The sequence below is a fragment of the Mastomys coucha genome, unplaced genomic scaffold (genome assembly GCF_008632895.1).
Source record: "Mastomys coucha isolate ucsf_1 unplaced genomic scaffold, UCSF_Mcou_1 pScaffold16, whole genome shotgun sequence".
NCBI classification, from domain to species: domain Eukaryota; kingdom Metazoa; phylum Chordata; class Mammalia; order Rodentia; family Muridae; genus Mastomys; species Mastomys coucha.
In genome coordinates this window covers 77,060,689-77,083,934 of record NW_022196898.1, presented here as the reverse complement: position 1 = coordinate 77,083,934, position 23,246 = coordinate 77,060,689, and the positions used below count along the sequence as shown (strand labels likewise).

The 23,246-nt window shown below is 43.7% G+C and overlaps 1 protein-coding gene and 1 pseudogene across 1 annotated transcript in view; both read right to left on the bottom strand.

Moving 5' to 3' along the window:
- Elovl6 (ELOVL fatty acid elongase 6) overlaps positions 1 to 23,246 on the bottom strand; it is a 107,164-nt gene that overhangs the window by 71,590 nt on the left and 12,328 nt on the right. The window lies entirely within an intron of this gene.
- Positions 33 to 2,401, bottom strand: LOC116093772 (annotated as a pseudogene).

Sequence of the window (23,246 nt, the reverse complement as noted above, 5' to 3'; positions counted from 1 at the left end):
AGTCTTTAATGAAAGCCGTGCATGAGATGTCTCTACTCCTGCATCTTCTCGATTGTTTCTTCCTTGTACTTGCCTTCTCCTTTCCTACTTGTCAGGACTTGGCTTTCCTGTCTAGGATCTTCTTGCGGTCCTTGTCCAGCTTTAGCCTGGTGATAACCACCTTGCTGGGGTGGATGCCCACATGGACAGTTGTGCCATTAGCCTTCTCGCGCTGGACTCGTTCAATGGAGATGACGTATTTCTTCCTGTACACTTGGACCATCTTGCCAATCTGCTGGCCTTTGTAGTGTCCTCGAACAACCTGAACTTCATCATCCTTTTTGAACGGGCATAGACCGAACATTATACTTCTGTCTCAGCTGTTTAGAAAGAGGGGAAGACATGATCTTCCTCCAAATGTGAGAAGGTGCGTTGAAATGTCGTTTGAGGTTCTGGCTTCGGTCAGAAGTCACGAAGGGATTGAACTTCATTTTGGAGGCTCCTTGCCCACTTAGCTCTTTTTCTCTGCCCCATGCTGTGGATCAAGATCAAGTAAATTCTCACCTACTGCTCTAGCACTATGCCTGCCTGCTGTTTGCCAAGATGAACATGAACTCTTTCTGCAACAGTGAGCCCCAAATTAAATGTTTTCTCTAAATTGCCTTCCTCGTGGTGTTTTGTCACTATGTTGAGAGAAAAACAGGCAAGCAAACAAACAAACAAAAAGCACAGTACTCAATCTGCTAACTAAGGCTAAAATGTATCATTTTAAAAAACTGCTAATTTTCTTGGACTCTGATTCAGTTAAGAGCACTGAACTGCAACATTAGTCAGCCGAGCTAAGTCAATGAGCTCCCAGTTCAGTGAGAAACCCTCTTTCAAAGAATAAAATGGAGCCTGTTCAAGTAAGATACCCAGTGTCAACTTCTAGCCTCCACACTTGTACACACACCCAGACCCGCTCCCCCAACCCCCTGCCCCCACTCCCACACGACTATTCCATTACACAGTCAGCAAACTTCCATGAACAACTCACCACATGCTCATTACTAGGGCATAGCCAGGTAATTAAGAGACAGACTTTCATCATGGAATTGATAATATGAGAAGGTGATCAGTCAGTGATGCAGGAGGGGAAGAGTAAAAATAATGTTGTGGCTTGCTTTATCATTCATGAAGAAATTGGCTTTCCAGTTTTAATTAGTAGGTTTACACTTTTTATTACAAAAAACTCCACATAGATATTTTTAACTCAAAAGTAATGATGTAAAGTAAAAGCTCGTCTTGCTTCCCTCCTTTCCTCTAAATACCGTACCTCCAATTTGCACATTACATGTGTGTACTAATACATACATGTTCAGATGAAAAAAAAAAAAAAACAAAATGACAAATCACTGTGAATCTTGGCATCTGCTATGCATCCTGACATATTTCTGAAATCCTTCTTACTAACACTGGAGGCTGGTATTTTTAACAAGTAGAAAACCCAAAAAGCCCTTGAAAAAGTGAAGGATTTCACACTTCCACCAACAGCCTTTTCCTGAAACACTGAGATTGCTCAAAAATTTTAGTGTCTAAAACCCTAAAATAACTGTAATTTTATTTCTTCAGTTAAGAGTGTAGTTAAGCACTTTTTTTTTATAGGAAGTATTCTCTTTTATGTGATCTTCCTTTCGGGCCTTTGTTACCTATCTATTTCTTATAAATCTGCAAAACCTCCTAACACTATGGGAACCTTATAAGAAAAAAACCCTGAAGTTTGACGTCATTAAAAAAATACCTGAGGATGAACTGGTCATTACACATGTGTGCACACATGCATGCACCCAAGACACAGGTGCTTGTAAACATAGGAAATGCTAGCCTATGCTACTTAGCCATGAGTCCCGAGGACTGTCCCTCAACAGTACCTTGGACTCACCCTCACTTTTTACAGTTATATGGTATTCCACCGCTTGGTGAGTCGTACTTTGGCAGGACTTACTCTGTAACCCTATGGTGCAAAAAAAGTCCCTCACGCTTACATTCTTCTAGACATATGGGTAAGGATGGGCACTGTGGGCAGATAATATCAGAAGCTCCCTGAAGAAGACTACAGCCATCCTCAACAACATGATGCTCCACACTCCCCAACACACTCATACAGATTAAGCCTACAACCTTTCCAAGCGCTGAGTGAACTGGCCTACCAACTCTACGAAGTCTCTTCTGCTTGACCCTCACTCAACATGTGTCTTTACCCAAACATCAAAAATCCTGAGAAACCACGGCTCCGTCCCAACACCTCCCCACCTTTCTCATATAGCTCTCCCCACTAACAGACACCAATAGCCACAGTAGATGCATACACTACAAATCATGTTTCTTACTGTTGGGCTATCTCTTGCTACTGAAATGAAAGCTTCATGAAACCAAAGATCAGTAACCTGCACGGCTCTGCCATCTTACAAGCTCCGCTAACATCGACTTCGGCCTAGGAAGCTATCCTCCAGTCTACAACAATACTAACAATGGCTTTTTCAGGTCTGTTGGTACAATGTGCACCACTTGTTGACTCACAGAGTTCTTCTGTGGAAAGCTTAGGAAAGAAAGTGACAAACTGCCTTTGAAGGAGTGAGCACCTTCCGTAGTGGATAAAGGCTTCCCACAGGTGAGCAGAGAAAGGAGACCAAGACCCTCCCTCAGTGAGGCATCTGAGGTTTGAACACTTGCTTTTCTACTTGGTGATTGATGTAGTCACTGACTCCTCTGACTGGGCTAGTCAAAGGAAGAAACAGAATTCATTACTCACACAATGGATACTGTTATTCAAAGAAAGCCATCTCTTCTTGTAGGACAGGTAAGAATACATCTAGAGGGGCTGGTGAGATGGCTCAACGGGTAAGAGCACCAATTTCTCTTCCGAAGGTCATGAGTTCAAATCCCAGCAACCACATGGTGGCTCACAACCACCCGTAACAAGATCTGATGCCCTCTTCTGGTGCGTCTGAAGACAGCTACAGTGTACTTATAATAAATGAATAAATCGTAAATAAATCTTAAAAAAAAAAAAGAATACATCTAGAATGCACACTCAAGATGGAGGGCAATCTGACAATACTGGGTAACATTTCCAGTGCAGCCCAACCCTTGTGCACCTATAAATACATATATATGCACATATATGGCTATATGTATATAGATAAACATGGTTATTTGCAATAATAAGTACTCACTTTATGGTATATGAAACCTCCAAACCAAAACAGACTATATAATCTTCTACCTGTATAAAATACAATTAAATTGCATCCTTAAGTAAAGACAGGGCAGTGTAGAACATTGTATCTTGCAGGATACCATCATTCACAATGATGATGATGATGGTGATGGTGATGGTGATAAATATTGAGGTGGGGTTTCTGTGTAGCCCTGGCTGCCCTGGAACTCACTCTGTACACCAGGCTGGCCTCAAACTTGAAGATCCACCTGTCTCTGCCTCCTGAGTGCTTGGATTAAAGGCTTGTGTCACCAAGGCCACGTTATTCACCCTCCTTACAAAAATCAATAATCATGGTTTTGTCAAAGTGATTCTCAGGCCATGTAGAGTCAAAACTGGAGTCCTGTGACACTCATCCCAGGCGCAGTGGAGCAGGGTAGTGATCTGCCCCTGGCCTCAGTGGTCACTGTAGCAGAGCTCATGGTTTCATTTAATCTTCATGATTTGATTTAATGTCTTTCCATTTTGTCTTTTTTTTTTAAATTTACCAATTAAAATGTGCCCGTAATTAGGGTAGAAGGGCTTGTACCTTAGCATAAGAAGGCTGCGATGTACCTCAAAGAGGAACTGTGCATGAAATAAGGCTTCTCAGGCATGAGAACTCAATGGTAATGAATCAACAGCACCTACTAAGTACAAAATCACAAAAGCGACACTATGATCAATCATTAGACAAAATGCTGTGCCCAAGGGCTGGAGAGATGGTTCAGTGGTTAGGAACACTGGTGGTTTGTTTCCCAGCACCCACATGGTGACTCATAAGCACCCATAACTTCAATTCGAGGGGATCAAATTTTGTCTAATCTCTGAAAGCACAGGTACCCACATGGTACACAGGCATGCGTAAGCAAAACAGCTACACACATAAAAATAAAATAAATTTAAAAAGAAACATTGTTGGGATGGAAAGATGGCTCAGGGGTTAAGAGCACTGACTGCTCTTCCAGGGGTCATGAGTTCAATTTCCCAGCAACCGCATGGTGGATCACAACCATCTGTAATTGTGATCCAATGCCCTATTCTGGTGTGTTAGTGACAGTGTGCTCATATACATAAAATAAATAAATAAAAGAAACATTGTTTCCAGAGGCTCTCAGAGACCTGCCTATTAGTACCTGAAGTGAGTACTGAATGTATTTGTAATTTGCTTTCTCTCTAGAAAGTTCCTCGATGATCCTCAGGGACAGGTACCATGTGGCTCAGGAAAGGAGTTTTGTCCTTCATACTGAATATCCTTTCACTACACGCTGTTGTGCAAATTTTAATTATGTATATGTTCAGATCCCTGCTGTGCCCCACAGTACCCCAAAGGGCAAGCCTGCAATGACCCTCAAGGCTCTACCTTGAAAGAAAACCATCACCCTCCTCTTTCAGCAAGCAGGAAGATGGTTAGTTGCTCTCTGGACACAGCATGTGTCCATATTTCAAAACAAGAGGGCTCTGCCAGGAGAAACTGGCAGAGGGACAACTCCCTTAATACGACAAGAATATTTTCTAGGTTTGTGACATCCAAGTAAGTCATCCAGGACAGCTACACAGAAATGCCCTTTCAGTACTAATTTCTTCATCCAACGGCAGATGGGATCTGGCATGGCGATGGAGATGAAAACCCACACGGTCACTGTTGTCTGAGGAACCGGCTCCATCACATCTGCAAGCACAGCGGCTGGGATGAGTACCATGGAGCATCTGTCCCCCTGTACCACTGTGCACCTGTCCTCCCGCTCAAGAACGACTGGATGAGCAGCACTCTCACAGTGAGCAAGGGTAGACCCCTGAGCAAGATGGAGCCTATCAACATGTCTAAAACCACCAAGGCCATCCGTACCAAGGAACAATTCTGGAAGAGCTGAAGTCAGATGCTAGCCCACAACTTCAGAATGAGATAAAGTGGATTACTCACTAAAATTAAGCTTCCACCATCTCTCAGTAGCGCCTTCCTTGCACCCCAGCCTTTACCATGTAGACTTTTGGGAGATCCTTGTGTATCAAACTGCAGCGGTACACAAACACAACACACAACATAAGGGATTTTACTACTATTGTGAGCTTATAGGCCACGCACTTGATATCCATCACTTAGTGAGTCTCAGTAACCCAACCTTCAAGTAGTCAATGAGATTCTTATTCAAGACAGGAAGCCTGAGTCATGGTGGGGGACGGTGGTTAACTTCACCTAGGTGGTAAATGGGAACTAGATGTTCTGTGCCTAAGAACATGCAAAGGAAGGGTAGCATCCTGTGAAAACAGCCTATCAATTTAGATAAAAATAACCCTGATCCATACTGAGAACACACAAACTCAAAGTCTGACTTACGCACGCAGTCAATATCCGAGAAATGTTACAAAACAGCCTGGACAGCTGATGCTTAAAGTAGCTCAGATGGAGAGGAGGCCCCTGATTGACTTGTGTCTCATTTGGATCCTCCTCTCCCACGGCCTGGGGCTCTGCCGTGGGCTTCTCAATGACGGTGATCCTTTAGCTTAACGATTCTCAACCTTCCTAAATGCTGTGGTGAACCCCCTCCAACCATAACATTATGTTTGTTGCTACTTCATAAGTATAACTTTGCTACTGTTACAATGCAAATATCTGACATGTGACTCCTAAGGACGTGTCATCAGGGTCCGGAGCGAGCAGAAAGGGCGGAGGGGGGGGTCGTTAGGGCTTGCAGCACACAGGTTGAGAACTGGTGCTTTAGAGGCCCCTCCTGGCCTGTCCACAGTCCTCACGGTTTGCATGTTTAACAGCTTTGACATCACGGCATACTTACCTATGACAACAGCATCTGGCCAACATGCCTCTAGAAACATCGTATTGGGGTCAGTGAAACCGCCAACTGGGGCTGGACCCAACTGCACACTAGATAGATGATGGCTAAGTCTTATCAGGAATATAAAATCAGCTAGAGCCTGGCAAGTCCTAACCATAAGAGGTTATGAGAAAAAGCTACCAATGTCCAAAAAAATCAAGAGTTCAGACACAAAGTTCCAGACTACCAGAGAACCTTAAAAGACTTTGAGGTGGTAGCATGAATAAGGAAAGGTGACTGGTAATCCAGGAGGCATGCTGGCAGGTCAGCTCACCAGAGCCCTACGCTGGATGCTGAGAGAGGAGCCTCCACGGCTGAAACAATGCGCTGGGATGCTGAGGAGCCTCTACAGCTGAAACAATGTGCTGGAACCAGGATATGCGGAGTCTCTCATATCAGGATGGGGAAACTGGAGCCACCATGATAGTAATTTGGCAGCAATGAAAACTCCTGGATAGGGTGGTGACACAGCACAGCATTCCTGCACTCTTACGAAGTTAAAAGCGCTGTTGATAGCTCTATTGCTCCGCTGAGAACAAGGCGAAGCTACTGGGGTCTCTGACGTTCCTATCGGTAGAGCTACTGATAGAGCTACTACTAGGGCTACTACTCTACGGAGGAATCAGAAAGTGTCTGATGATAGACTATGTAAGTCACCGACACACCTTAAGCTGTCTAATTCCTACCCTAGCCCCATTTCATTACCCAATTTTGACTCTTAAATGAAAAAGTCTGCTCAATGGAAAAGCATCCGCTCAAGTTCACGGACTTGAAACTCACTCACTTCATTAGTGTCAAAGATAGACTAGCAGAAAAACCCCTGAGCCCCATTCTTTTAACTCACTGCTTCCTTGGTTAACAAGAAGTTTGGGGTAAGGAAAGAAGAGGCCACAGCCGTCTTAGATAAGGGAAGCTGAAGAATTCTGAGCTTGAGAATTCTGAGCAAGGTGGTCCCGTGAATGCTTTCCCAGAACTCAAGCTCCACAACTCAAGTTCTGGGAAGACTCGGGGAAAGCAGGCAGTATGGAAGGCTTGCTTAAAGGTGATGCCGCGGCTGTGTGTGGCCTTTTTTGTGGATTTAGTCTAAAATACCCACCCAAAGCATGGAAGACACAAAGCCTGTGAGGCAGGTTTGTTTGACCTCTATTTTGCAAAAGAGAATTGGCTTCAACTAGTTGGACAAGCCAAACAGCCTATGTGCTGGACGCCTGCAAGCAGTGATTGGCCAGGAGAGCAGCCTCTGCCATTAACCTTCACATCAAAGCAAATACGAGAAGACAATACCATGAAAACCCGTTTTGGCGGCAGCATGTGATTTCATAGGCTCAGACAAGGAAGTCTGTACCAATCATACTCTATTCTATTTAGCTTTATAGAAGATGAACCCACTCCAGCCATCTTGTCTGTCTACTGCATCTTTCCCAAGTTCCTTAGGCTGGTTTCCAGACTGCTAGTTCTACACTTGCTCAGGTATCCAACTTTACGCTCGCCAAGAAACACTCGTAACCCTCAGTCAAGTCTGGCTGGTTCTCCTCTCGGCTGCTGCTGATCAACCCAGCATTTTAATGATGCTGCAAAAATCAGAATGAGCTCGTCCAGCTCACAAAGGCTGTGACTCGTGTGGTGTTGAGTGGGCTGGGGAACCATAGTGAGCTGGTCTTGGGAGCTGGGGAGTTCTGATCTCAGTCACACACCCTATGTAGGGCAGGAGTGAGCTAATCACTTCTTCGAAAACCTATCTGCTGGATTACAGGCTAACAACGATAATGCATTCCTGCCAGGATTATCAGGGTTTACAAAATAAGGTATGTGGAAATCATCAGGTTTAACACCTGTTTTTGAAAAACAGGAACATTTACCCATGAAAAATCCAAGAGTAATTCTCAAAGACAGCATCACCCTGGCAGCCTGTATCCTTGGCCCTACCAGAGAAAGTGGGAAGGCAGGGTTTTCTTCTGTGGGCAAGAAGAATGTTTTAGGCTTCCCTTAGATTCCCAATAAATAGCTACAGCACTCAGTCAAAAGCTTAGCAAAAAAACTAGCCTAGCCCAGAGCTGACCTTAGGAGCAGATACCACACTATCTGTCCCTCAGGCACTGTAGGTAACTTCCAACCTGCTACCAGATGAGATCTCCGGAAGGTTGCTGAAGCCCTTGGACTGCATGTTCCAAAGAACATTTTGACATTTCCAACTTGCCCGAGTCTTTCTCTAATACTTTGGTCTGTCCTTTACTTACCGCCTGGGAAAGCATTAGACATCACTCCTTCTGAGATAATAAGAATGCTCTTAAAATCTGCTCTTCTACTTTTTTGCACACCGCCACCGGATCTCAGTGTGGTTAGCCCTGTTACTTTTAGCACAAGGCAGTAGTATCCCATTGTTATGGTCGTGAAAGGACCTCCAGCGTCACCACCTACTCTGTGACTCCAACTCTAACAGTCCCTGCCTCTCTGCATCTGCATAGCCCATAGCCCAGGCACTTTCATCTCCGAGTGGCCAGTCATTGCCGTAGGCCAGCACTGACCAGTATTTTGCATGCACACTTTTTCCTTTCTGGATAGACAGTAACTCAAAGAAGTTGAAATAGTTACGCCTGCCTTGCCTACCTCTCATAACAGCAGGATACTCCAGTCATTCAATGGTCACCAGCTGGCTGACCCCAAGGACAATCTGCATGGCCTCACACTGCACACAGCTCCTATGGGCCAAAGCTCTGAACTAGCAAAAGGATGTGGTGCACCGATTTACTTTCAGTCTCCTGACAACGTGTAAACATTAGCCTTGTGAGATAATTAGAGTCAGAATACGGTCTAAGTGTAGACACGGTGTAAATCCTAATCCTAGGCTAACTATACGTTTGTATACTAGGTGCACGTGTGCTCTGTAAGTTGACGTTGTATTATACCTGCTGTAGGCTTTTCCCTATTATAAAATAATTTACACTATAAAGTGTAAATCCTCATGGTTTGTATAAAACTCCTGCAGGCCTCTGGGAGCCAACAAGCATCTGACCAGTTAAAGAGGGTCCCCTTGTGCTTTCTAGGGGAGCCACTTCAGATTTAGTGCTTGGAATGGCTAGTTGGGGGTGGGGGGGGTTGTTATTTATGACTCATGTTTTAGTAGAAATTTTGCTTTTTGTGTTGCTTTGAGTACAACCAGAATTTAGGTGACATAAAAGGAATCTTCCAGAGGAAAACATTAGCACTCTTCAAAGAGTGAACGGGCATCTTGGCCTGTATTTTCCCTTGTGTATTAATACTGGTATGAATTAACAGACTACTGATATAGGTAAACAGATGTGAGATGTTTTCAAAAAATGACTATCTCATGTATTTTCTCTGTGCTGAACCTTCTTTCACAAAAACATACCCCTTAAGATGATTTCCAGGGCTGGAGAGATAGCTCAGCAGTTATGAGCACTGACTGTTCTTCCACAGGTCTGGAGTTCAATTCCCAGCAACCACATGGTGGCTCACAACCATCTGTAATGGGATCTGATGTCCTCTTCTGGTGTGTCTGAAGATAGTGACAGTGTGCTCATATACATAAAATAAATAAATAAATCTTTAAAAAAGAGAGAGATGGTTTCCATGATGCTCCAAGTATGTGAAAAAAGTCTTAAACCAAAGGAAGAGGTGGGGTACATCTATCTGGGGACCCCACCAGAGTGGGTTTGAAACCTGACTTACTGACTGGCAAATGCACCCAACATTCTGCAAGTTATTTACCTCTGTCCCCATCCTGTTCTCACATCCTGTTGTCACAGGGACCAACTTCATAAAACCCAAGGCAGCATACTGTCTCCAAAGACACAGGATAAGTGCTCTGTCACTAAGCAGGGCAGTGGTGGCGCATGCCTTTAATCCCAGCACTTGGGAGGCAGAGGCAGGAGGATTTCTGAGTTCAAGGCCAGCCTGGTCTACAGAGTGAGTTCCAGGACAGCCAGGGCTACACAGAGAAACCCTGTCTCGAAAAACAAAGGAAAAAAAAAAAAGATGACAGACTTAAAATTTCATAGCTCTGGGTGTGTATGACCAAGCTACATTGTATACATGCATGAAGGTGCCAAAGAATAGTAAAAGATATTCTTTTAAAAACTTTTGCATGTGTGCTCATGGTCACTTGTAGTCAGGGTCAAGACAGGGAAAATCTCCAACAAAATGGCACATGCTCACTAAGGTCAAGCAAGATGGTGATCAGCCTTCTTTGACTTCCGTACTACCTTAAAATACGTACCTTTTCCTTGGTTTCACTGGTCACAATATTTTCACTTACAATGGCCCCAAACACTAAAATGCTGTACAATATCCTTAAGCACAAGGACGAGCTATCAAACGAGCTACTTTGTCACACGAGGTGGCAGTGAGCAGATGATATATATATACAGTAAAGTGTCTTTAACAGAAGCACACATAAAAAAAAATAAGGTGACACACGGACCAATCAGTCAAGTGTTTGACTAGAGACTCCCAGACACCTGCCTCTATATCCCCCCTGAGAGCAATGGCACAGGACACCCCAGGTGCTGAACAAACATACAGGTTTGAGAAGAAAGATCAAGGTCCACCTGCATACTTGTGTACTGAAATAGTTCCTCTGACCTAGTTCCCTGCCTACAGAGAACAGAGTGCAGGGTGGGACTGAGAGAGGCCTCAACAAGCCCGACGCAGGCATTAAAAGGGAGCAAGACTGTGTGATGTCTGCAGACCAGTTTTCTGGGAGTGTGAGTCTCAGGGCAGCAACATCCGCCTTTAAGTCCTGCCCCTGAAAACACCCAGGGCAACCTCTGCCTTAAGTCCTGCCCCTCACAACACCCAGGCCTAGCACTGATGGGGCACCACCCACGGCTAAAACCCACTGATAGCCAATCCTAGGACATTCAGTCTACATACCCTGAGAGACTGTAACAGGAAACTCAATCCACTGGGCAGTGGTGGCGCACACCTTTAACCCCAGCACTTGGAAGGCAGAGGCAGGTGGATTTCTGAGTTCAAGGCCAGCCTGGTATACAGAGTGAGTTCCCGAATAGCCAGGGCTACAACAGAGAAACCCTGTCTCGAAGAAAAAAAAAAAAAAGGAAACTTAGTTCAACCTGAGGATGAGACGAATTCCTGACCCAATCTCAGGATATATATTAAACAGTCCAAGTCAGTCAGCGCCGGCTGCATTCTGCCAAAACAATTCCTGAACTGTAAAAAAAAAAACAAGAGCTTTCTCAACTGGCTGGTCCTTCTGCTTGGGGAGGAGAGTTGGGAGTGATGGCACAGGCTAGAAGTACCTGCATATCAGGAGGTTAAAGTAGGAAGGCACAAGATTGAGACCAGCCTGGGCTACATGGTGAAACTCCGTTATCAAAACATGAAACAAGGAAATAAAGCTCACTGCTTGCAATGTAATTTTTAAAAAGACTTAACGGGATGCAACGCCATTCTGATATTCTGAATCCATACTACATTTGATCATGAATCAAATAAAGGAAGTTTCACTGATTTTTGCTCTGAGTTAGACGTGATTTGGCGAGTTTCCCGGTGTCCTGAGCGTTCCTGATGGGACTAAACCCTCAAACAAGCACAGCCGCACCACGTGACTCTGTTCTTCTGTCAGTTCAGATACAGATGGGAAATTACAGGTACCCGATAAACTTGCACCCAGGGCATTTCTACACACTATACCACCAATGCCACGAACCTAGCATTTAAACCCATGCTCAAAATGCAACACATGGGACAATACTGTCACCAAGTAAAAGTAACTGCTAAGATGTTGTGAAACATTCCGTTCTAGATGGGATTGTCATCGCCCACTTGATAGAAAAAAAAAATCCTACATGGAATTCTTGTTTGTATTATAAACAAAATTTACTTTAAAAACAGAAACAACCAAAAAGAGAGGGGCTGAGGGGTGGCTCAGTCAGTCAAGTATTTAGCGGACAAACATGAAGATCTGAGTTTTGACCCTCAAAAACTCACACAGAAAAAGGGCAGGCATGTGCTTGGTTCCCCTAGGCTTGGGGGCCAGGCAACCCAGACAAATCAGCAAGTTCCGGGTTAATGAAAGACCCTGTTGCCCGGCTGGTGGTGGCACAAGCCTTTAATCCCAGCACTTGGAAGGCAGAGACAGGTGGATTTCTGAGTTCAAGGCCAGCCTGGTCTACAGAGTGGGGTTAGTTCCAGGACAGCCAGAGCTATAGAGAAACCCTGTCTTGAAAAACAAAACAAAACAAACAAACAAAAAAATCAATGTTATCATACTTACAGCTTATTTGTATGTAGCAGGACTGAATGCTTTCCTTCTGTCAACTCAGGATACCAGCGCAGCAACCCTTCTGGGTTGGTGCGACCTCAGTGTAGAGATGAGGACACAAGATTCAGATGACTTACGACCTTGCACCTTAGAAAGAATCCCATCTGGCCAAGGGTCAGAAGCCACACAGTGTACCCTAGAGTCACTCTCTTTCTGTGGTCTGTAATCTAAAACATACTAAGAACACGGGGCCGCTTCGGAAAGCTGCGTAAGAGCTTCAGGTCCTGAGTGAAACGTTCAAAGATTCGTTCTGCTGTGTGTGGATGTAAAGCGTGAAATTTTGTTTCAGAATCTTACCAATGTTGCAATGTTTCAATCTAGCTGCTGCTCAGGCCACAATACCTGCAGCTTCCCTCCCCCTTCAGGGGCACGGACAAGCTCCCCACAGACAAGTCTGTGAATCCCTAGGGAACAGACTTCTAGATGCCAGGCTCTCCCATGCGGTTTGCATCCAAAGAGGGTACTCCTGCTCACAACCCCTCTCCCAGCTTCCTGCCTGGCTCCAGGCTCGAGCTGTGAAACCACCTTTTTTCCTTGTGAAAGCCGCTTCTGAACGATGGGCTGACTCCTTCCTCTCTTCACAGACCCTGCCTGCCACACCGCCTCTGGGTGCTGAGCCCTGGGTCCCTCGCAATCCCACCCTGCTGCTGCTCCTGTCTGGCCAAGGCATGAAGAACTCTAATAACTCCATTCCTTCAACAATCCATCTCGGCCCTTTAAGCCCTCGATCTCAGACTTTTACAGGATTCATTTGTTTGCACTTTGATTTTTAAAAATGATATGCCTAATAGGTTATTTCTCCGCCGGTGAAATGAGCCAATTCAAGCCAGATTGGACTACATTAAAGGCAGATTTATTGGGAAGCTGCTCTTGGGGGAGATAACTGGCCCCAAGAATTGAGACCAGGGGAGTCTGGGGTGGGGGTGGGGGAAGGGTAGCTGAACTCTGAGAGGAGAAAGAGCCCAAAAGGTCTGGATTATTTAGGGAGGAGCTCCTGGGGGAAGGGCCGCTCAGCCCCTGGGCTGGAAAGTTCAAGGTTGGGGGTTGGGCAAGCAGATAGGGACTGAGGGATGCTGGGAGGACCTGGAGGGCAGCTCAGCACCTGGGCTGGAAAGTTCAAGTTTGGGGGTAGGGCAAGCAGATAGGGACTGAGGGATGCTGGGAGGACCTGAAGGTCAGGTCGGCTTTGATATGTAAAATATGCACTTCAGTCCCTTGTCTTGCGGTAGAAAGGAAACAACACAGTTGTATGCCAATACAACTGACATACTAAATAACACTATAATGGGAAGATTTGATAGTTGTAAACAAAAGAAAAATGGGGGGGGGGGCTGCAGGGGAAGATTTCAGTGTCCCAGAATAGAAAAAAAAAAAATCAATCACTTTTTCTAAGTGGATCAATGTCACATGTAATTCCCATGGCTCGGACAGTCAAAGGAGTTGAAAAGAAAGCTCAGCTTTACAATCACTTCCTCCTAGGAAGGCAGGTCAGAGGCTTCTGGAACGCAGAAATGGTTCCCGCTCCAGCAGTACAGAAGGTTGGAGTCTCGGGATTTAAGCATTCGTCTCCCACTTCCATCAGGGAGGCAGCTCTCATGCTCTATTTTTAGAACTCAAAGAGTATCTTACATTTAACACCACTAATAACTCAATGCTTGCACATATTTTAAGCGTATACTGTAAGAAGTGCGAGATGAACAGGATTTATTTCAGTCTAAAAGTCTTTTTTTTCTCAGAGTGGATGCAGTGGCTAGCACAAAGTTCCATCCTCCCCTTGCCTCCCCATCCTAACACAAAGGCATTACTAGTTCGTATGTCTCAGGGTCATCAGGGCCTTTGTTAAGAATGGGAAGGAAACCCAGGTTCTTTGCCATTGAAGGATCTTTAAGCGAGCCCTGTGACTAGGTTTGGCGGGGATAACAGTTCTGTAATAAGGGCGAAGCCTTGTATAAGTGAGGAAGAACCTGTTAGGGCGCCAGCGACATGGCTCACTACAAGTGCTTCTCACCCAGCAAGGATGATGATCTGAGTTTGGTCCCCGGGACCCACGTAGTGGAGGAAGAAAACCAACTCCTACCAGTTATCCTCTGATCTCCACACACGTGCTCGGGACACACAAACACACACACACTCACACACAAAACCAACAAACGTGACCATTTGCTTTAGAAGCTCCCCCTTGGGAAGGAGAGAGCATTGAGAGAAGGAAAACTTCCTTTCTCACGTCTTCCTTCAGTTTGAAAGATGGTAGAAAGCTAGGCGACAGCAGTCATCTTAACTATGCAGAAAAACTGCCTACAGGTTAACTGTGACAGAAGGCAATTCCGACAGAGCCTAGAATTTGACGTGGTAGCCCAGTGAACAGTTAGGCTTATGATAATGCAAAATAGCTTTCAAAGCATCTTTGTGTTCTAAGACTTAGATTCTGTTCCTGTAGTCAGAGCAGCTCGGAAGTCCTTGATTAGCAAGCTCATGTTTGCAGAGGAAACTGAGAAAGAATCACCAAGAAGCTCACAGTACAGGAAACCTGTATGAAGAGAAAGGAAATCAAAAAGACATGGAGAATTAAGGGAACTTGGTGGTGTTGGTGGGGTTCATGCCCAAGAACTGGTTAAAGTCTCTAAAACAGCTAAAAGTCACAAATTTTGAAAACTAACAAAATTCTTGGGAAGACTGCCTACGGGGATAATACTCTTCTTTTTTATAAAAAGATATTTCAAATAAAAACGTCAAACACTGGAATCATGCATGTTTAAGGCCTATGTAAACTTTAACCTCCCTTTTCCTAGCTATAAACTGGAAATTTCTGGAAAATCTCAGACTAGGAACTTTGTTTACAGTCAAACTGTAAACATCTTTGTGACTTACAGTAAAAACTTCTCTAAACATTGATTTTTTTTTAATCTTTTCAAATTGCAATCCTTCCTATCCAGTGTGCCTCAAAACTCAGCCCAGGATCTAATTTACTTAAAAAGGGAGCGTGTGGGGAAAGGCAGTTCTACACACAAACACACACACACCTTGATCCTCAAAAACACTCTAAAGAAGGTCATTTCAGAAGCCACCAAAATCTTATGTGTAGGTATTATTAAGACCCAGGCTCGGTGGCACACACCTGTAATCCCAGCACTCAAGAGATAGGCAGGTAAAGGTGGTCAGACAGCCTGGTCAGGCACTGGAAAGTGCTGGAAGTGGGACTGTGCATCATTAATCCCAGCACTCAGGCAGGGGCAGGCACACCTGAGAACCAGGCCAGCCAAGGCTACACAAATTCAAAACCAAAACCAGGGTCACTGAGCAAACCCAAGGTCAAAACTCCAGGCTTCACCAGGGTGGAGTCTTGAATGAAAATTTCCCAAGCTGCCTCAATCAGCAATCAGCTGTGACTGGATCTCGGCATTGACAAAGTGTTGTTCTTCAAGGATCACAGTTAAACCCTTGGGTGTGTAGGGTGTCCTGGCGTGTGTTGTGTTGTTTGGTTTGGATTTTCTGTGTAGACTTGGCTATCCTGGAGCTCACTCGGTAGACCACGCTGGCCTCGAGAAATGCCAGCTCCCAAGTGCTGGGATTAAAGGCGTGGGGCACCACAAAACATTTGTTTTGTTTGATCACACCTCAGGCCTGCCTTGAACTTGCTAGTATCAATGGATAAGACAGATAAGATAATCTTAAATTTCTGATTTTCCTGCTTCTACCACCCTTGATTTATGTGGTTCCCAAGGGCTGACCCCAGAGCTACTTTCAAACTGGAATTCCACACTGAATTACATTCCCAGCCCAGAGTTAGAACCTTTGAAATGCTAGAATTCAGAGAAGCTCCACATTCTTAAAGTTCCTTTCTTCCTTTCTTTCTTTCTCCATCTTTTTAAGAAAGTCAAGGGGGGGGAGGGGGAGGACAGAAACCCACACCGATAACAATATCTGACAAGCAGAGGATGGGTTGAATATTTTAAAGACATTTGTCCTGAAATGTAAGAGCTACTTTTGGTGGTGACATGGTTTTCTTTCATTTTGCTTAATTATATTTTCCAAATTTTCTACAATGTATTATAAAGTTCTTGTTTCCTATTCATAGCAAGCAAAGCGTATTAAATGGTAGCAGTTTATTCCTTTTTAAATGGTCTAAGGGCTCACTCAGTCCGTGAGACCGTAAGATGATGGCTCAGTGATTAAGAGCGCTGGCTGCATCATTAGGCATGTACTCACAGTGCCATACACAGGCTATGCCAGTGTTGCCTCTGTACTTCATGTTCACTGACTTTTCTCAGCACATGGTGCATTGCAGAAAACACCCATCTGTCACTGAAAATAATGGGGCGGGGGTCGGAGGGAGATAGAATAGGTTGTTCTGGCAGAGGATCCAGGCAGGATTCCCAGCACCCAAGCTACAATCAACCGTGGGTAATCACAGTTCCAAGGGATCTCACTGGTCTGAGGGCACCAGGCACACATATGTTGCAGAGATGCACACAGACAAAACACACAGAAATGAAATAAATTAATGTAGAAATACTCATCTGGAATAACACACATCTCTGTTCTACCGATTTAAAACTTAATACCCCTTGCACTAAAACAGGAAAAAAAATTTTTTTCTCTATCCAAAACTAGAGTAAAACAATATATACACGGATATAAATTTGGAAGTTTTTATTTTAGAAAGTTGGGTATATGTACTGAGTGGTTTAGGCCAGCTGAACACCCAGAAAAACATAAGGGATGCATGTCATCTTAATATAAAGAAAAATAAAACAGTAATTTAAGGTAACTAAAAGAAGACAACTGGCAAGCTCCTGATGGTCTGGCCAGAGACCAATGAAAACACAGAAGTCTCAGAGGATGCCGCATTGCAAATGTCCTGTCCCGGGGGATCCCACATCAAGGAGACATATGGAGCTGTTACACTGTTAACAACCTAAAGGCAACACAAGATCTGTTAACAACACACCCAGACATAATAGACTGCAAACCTGGAAGAAACCCAGCTCCTTCCACTAAATAAAACTCAGTCCTGAGGCAGGTCTCACCTTGCACCTACTCCTGACTTCCTGTAATCCCACTGAGACAGGGTGCTTAGATAGGCCTAGTCCCTACTGGGGCCGAAATACTCCCCACAAAAGCTGCAGTCAGAGGATAAATTCACAGGTCTCAGGCTTGGCTTCCTATTCCTTATTCAAATAATTCTAAAAAATTGGCAGAGCCGTTTGTTTGTTTTGTTAAGCGTTCCATCCTGGGTGTGTTAATTCATCCTCATAATGCAAAAAAAACAAAACAAAAAACAAAAAAACTAAAATCAAAACAAAATAAAAACCTAGGCTTGCCTAAATTATCCATAGGAAATAATAAAGCTAAGCCCAGACCACAGAACCTTATTCAACAAGCTCATTATCATGCTCTAATAGCCAAACTTGAGGTTTGCATCCACGGTTGCTGGACTCGAGTATAAACCCTGTCATTAGTGAAGTTTCTTTTTAATTACAATATTCATCTTAAATGGCAACAGTATTGAAATGTATTTTTTAAAATGAAATATGCTTAAGTCTTACTATATGGAAAGTGTGAAAAGTCCAGAGGGCCTCGACCCCACACAAAGAACTAAATAAAGGAAGTCTGTAACAGGGAGCGACTGGAGAGCCAATCGGCTATCCAGTACCAAATGGTCATCCCTGACAACACACAGGGAAGACTGTATAGACTGAACAGGTTGTATCTGTATATTTAGGATTACATACAGATATGTGTATATAACAATTGAAAAAAAAAGTCATCATGAATTTGAAAGAAAGCAAGGAGGAAAGGTTTGGAGGAAGGGAAGAGATGAGGGGAAGGATGTAATTATATTGTGACCACAAAAATAAATAAATAGATAGATAGATGAATAAATAAATAAAACAAAACTAGATGGAAATGACTTTTTTTTTTTTTTTTTTTTTTTTTTTTTTGGTTTTTCAAGACAAGGTTTCTCTGTATAACCCTGGCTGTCCTGGAACTCACTCAGTAGACCAGGCTGGCCTCGAATTTAGAAATCCGCCTGTCTCTGCCTCCCAAGTGCTGGAACTGAAGGCATGGGCCACCACCACCCGGCGGAAATGACTTTAATACCTTTGATCCCAGCACTGCAGAGGCAGAGGTAGAGGCAGGAGGTTCTCTTGAATTTGAAGCCAGCCTGGTCTACAGAGCTAGTTCCAGGAAAACCAGGACTACATAGAGAAACACTGTCTTGAAAAACAGAAAGAAACAAACAAAATGAATTTTTTGTTAATATAAAGAAAAAAAAAACAACAGTAATTTAAGATAACTAAAAGACAATTGGCAAGCTTCTGATGCTCTGGCCAGAGACCAATGAAAAGACAGAACTCTGTCTCAGAGGACGCTGCCCTGCAAATGGCCTCTAGATGAAAGGTTCTAAAGAGGTAGATAGAGGGCACATGGCCCTTCTCTTCAGTTGGGAGCTAAGCCTACATATTCAGAAATCACTCTAGTTAGAAAACCTTAAATTTGGGCTGGTGAGATGGCTCAGTCAGTAAGAGCACCAACTGCTCTTCTGAAGGTCGTGAGTTCAAATCCCAGAAACCACATGGTGGCTCACAACCACCCCTAATGAAATCTGATGCTCTCTTCTAGTGCTTCTGAAGTCAGTGTACCTATTTAAAATAACAAATCTTTAAAAAAAAAAAAAAAAAGAAAAGAAAACCTTAAGTTTAATAAGCGGGTGGTTTTAACTACTGACAAATGTAAAAATATGTGGCGACAGCAATGAAGCGATGAGTAAGTTTTTATGACTTATTCTGGGGCAGCTAATTGTTTAAAAAATTGAACCTTAATGATGAATTTCTATAATAAGAATGTTTCCCTTAAAAATTACTTGAAAAAGAATACTGCCCTTTCTTTTAACAACATAAAAGAAGCCACAATGTTGAACAGATTAAATGATTAAAGAACTGCAGGATAAATTAGCCTGTGAGGAAACAACGTTTTAATGCTCTTCTTAAAAAGCCAAGTCTACTATGCCTGAAACATTAATTATCTTAATTCAATTACTATATGAATCATTAGCTTAACAATTCACCTTAATACTGAATCTCCACTCCATTTATTTTCGACAACAAATCCACACTGAAACAGCCTTCCCCCTTCTAATCTACAGCTCGCTTTTCGAACTCTAGAGTGTTTAACTCAGTGTGTAATCTAATGATATTTCATCTGAGTTAATGCTGAGTGAGCCTCACTGGCTCCTTTCAGGTTTTTAGAAACTGTATCCAGATGACTTAGAGCAGCTTTCTAGTGTCTTCTCCCCTCTCCTTCCCTCTTGTTTCTAGGCATGGCCACTAGACAGCCAAAGACTAGGATGGAAGGTGAGCCCTGGACTTAGTTAAGCTTACTTCCTGGCTAACTCGCTAAGACGGACAAACGGAACCAAAAGCAACCTTACCTTCCTACTCTCAGAAGTGACACTCCACCTCCCGCTAAGGGGGCGGGGGAGTCTAGAAGCAGGCAGATGCCAGAACAACACCTAGAACAATTTGCTCCACCAAGCAGTACCACGAAGAAGCTGAGTGCATTGTCCCAGCCAGAGCAGGCACCCTGAATCCATCCTCTGGGACACACCAGCCAATCCATACACAGCCCTCAGTTCAGCAACAAGACTTTTTATTTTAGCTGCCCTAGATTCGGCCTCAATGCCCTTCAGTGAGACATATTTGCTAATGAGCTATCCCAGGAATGTGTGCAGCATGTCTCCAGGTGCCACAAGGTCCCTCGGCTAATTATACTATCCACTCTTTCTCTCTAGGGAGAGGTTTATGTCCAATCTTTCATCTCTATTAGATTAGATAATTCTATCCCTAGGGAGCCTCAGCCCCACTAGATCCATTCCTGAGTCGGTGCATAAAAATACTAAGGTTAATTAATTAATCTCTTAACCTTCTCTCTTAAAAGAATATGGCCCTTTCCTACCAAAAATAAATAAATAAAATGACTACGTAACTCATTACTAGAGAAGGAGCTTGAATATAACACTGAACCATGGCTCCGTCTACCTTAACCCTCAATCTGAGAAAGCACATTCAGTGGGATGAAGTCTGTCATTTGTAGACCTCTCAGACCGCTTCTCTTCTCACCTGTAGGCTGGCCTTAAGGCCGACTTTATAGTGTGTTCACTTCAAAGCAGACTGTCAAACTGGGTGTCACCATGGACATCCTTCATCTCGGCACTTCAGAGGCAGAGAGGCACTGCAATTTCTGTGAGTTTAAGGGCATCCTGGTCTACAAAGAAGTTCCAGGACAGCCAGAGTGACAGACACACTCTTGTCTTGAAAAACTACAATATAAAAACAGAAAACATCACCTAACACTCACTACATGCTATACTCATACAGAGACTTGTAAACTGAAACTTACTTTCTATCTTTACAAAGCAGCATAAGGACCTCAGGACTCACCATCTTTATACCACTACCTTTTAGTACTGTTAACCCTTCTTCGAGTCCTTCCTCCATTCACCTCCCTGCACATTTGATTCGACCCTTCCACCGTGTATCAAGGGAATCCTTCATACGTGTCATTTCTTTCTTTTTTTTTTCTTTTTCTTTTTTTTTTTTAAGATTTATTTATTTTTATTTATATGAGTACCCTGTAGCTGTCTTTAGACACACCCGAAGAGAGCATCAGATCCCATGACGGGTGGTTGTGAGCCACCATGTGGTTGCTGGGATTTGAACTCATGACCTTCGGAAGAGCAGTTGGTGCTCTTACCCACTGAGCCATCTCTCCAGCCCGTGTCATTTCTTTCTGAGTGGAGTGGATAGTGTGAGTACCTAAAAAAAGAATGCTCCTCCCCCAAATTAGCAAGCATCTCTCAAGTTAGTCATGCCAAACTCAAGTCTTTTCATCTTAAAAAATAAGACCAGCTAACACAATTAAGATGTGCATTTTCAAGACACTGGCCAGCCTTCTACAACTCACTGAGGAAATAAAAAGATGTATCAGAAAACAATCGTATGTTTGAACACGAGAAGAGCCCTCAGCATAGGGGATACATAATGTGGGTAACTACTGATAAATACCATGGCTGGCGTAGACTTAGGAGGAGAGAAAACAGTAATCTTTTTATGAATCAAGTGAGAGCAAACCACAGGAAAGAGCAGCAGATTTTGACTAGGAGAGAGAGTAGCTATAGCAGATGACATTAATAAGGTCACAGAGGTTGAAGAGTCTCTCGAAACATAAACAATGGGAAGCCACAGTTAAGTTTTTTTTAAGCACCGAAATGATAAGATCTGAGAATTAAATAATAATGCTGAGACCTAAGGAGAAAGAGGAGGTGAGTAACAGAAGAAACAAAGGTCGGTTGCTGAGGCAGGAGGATGCTCAGAGAAAGTTAACTGGACGGAGGCCACACAAGACTTGGTTGTGATCTTCAGGTGCAAGAGGAGCAGTCCAGAGTTTGGCTGAAGGTGAGGAGTTGAATCTGAAATCCAGGGTTGAGTGAGCCAGCCTCAAAGAACACAGGACAGCACCAGGTCACAGGGAGCAGAGCTCCATTTGCCTGAGGCCCTCCACAGACTTAAAATGCCTGTATGTGCAAGATGATGCTTCTTATACATACAGGGCAAGTTCCAGGACAGCCAGGGCTAAACAGGGAAACCTGCTCTTGGAGGGAAAAAACAGCTACAACTAAAAACAAGTCTAGTGGTTCACTGGTGTCAGGATGCTTTACATTTTCTAGAATTTCATATGCAGTAGTTGTAGGAAAGTCTCTACCCTTTCCTCTAAGCAAGTCTCTAATACAGGCTCCTCATTTGAATGTAACATTGCCAATTTTTCATAAGCTTCAATAACTCCTTAGTATCCTAATAAAAAGTATTTAATTGTTCAAATTCTGTAACTTTTATTCTCCAGTGGAATTGTCTCGCAGGCTTACTGGTGACTAAGCTCACCCTTTCTAGCTCTTTCTGAACTTTGGCTGACTGATTCAAACTCCTCTCCAAGCTAACCGATACAAATCGACTTCTCTTGGCTTCTGATTGAATTGCTCTGCTTGGAAAAACTGCCTCTGGACTTCATGAACCCAACTGCACGAACTCAGGGGTGACCTCAACTCCCTTGTCTGGCACTCACTGTGCTGCCTCCCAATTGACTCTCCCTGTGCTGCATTTAAATAGCTTCTCTTTCCCGTGCGGTTCTCTTGAGATTGAGAGTTGGGTGTATCCTATCTCTGACTCATTCTGTCAAACTTTTCTATTTGTCACTTTGCCTCTCCATTAGATGCGGCTGCTTCCTTCTACAAACTAATTTTATACTACGGTACGTCTGTCTTCCAGCCAGGGGGATTAAAGGTGTGTGGCTTGTCTGCATTCCACTGGATCATGCAGACCTAGATCTTTGGATGCGATCCTTTGCCAGAGTAGCCATGCTGCTAGATTAAAATTCCTCTACAAAACCCAACATGCCCAACAACTGATTTTTAAAAGTGTCTATGTAGATCACACCAGTGGACCACAAGTGGCATTTGAGGAACTGCATTAGAAAAGCCTCAGAGAAAGGTCACAAAATATGGATCTGTGGCCTTGTGTGAGTAAGTATGCTTAGAATAGAACCATAAAAGACTGGTAGCTTTTAAATCAATGTGTAATAAAAGAATCTGTACTCACTGGGCTGGTGAGATGGCTCAGTGGGCAAGAGAACTGACTGCTCTTCCAAAGGTCCTGAGTTCAAATCCCAGCAACTACATGGTGGCTCACTTGTAGTGAGATGACCCCCTCTTCTAGTGCATCTGAAGACAGCTACAGTGTACTTATTTATAATAATAAATAAATCTTAAAAAAAAATCCCAGCCGGGCGGTGGTGGCGCACGCCTTTAATCCCAGCACTTGGGAGGCAGAAACAGGCG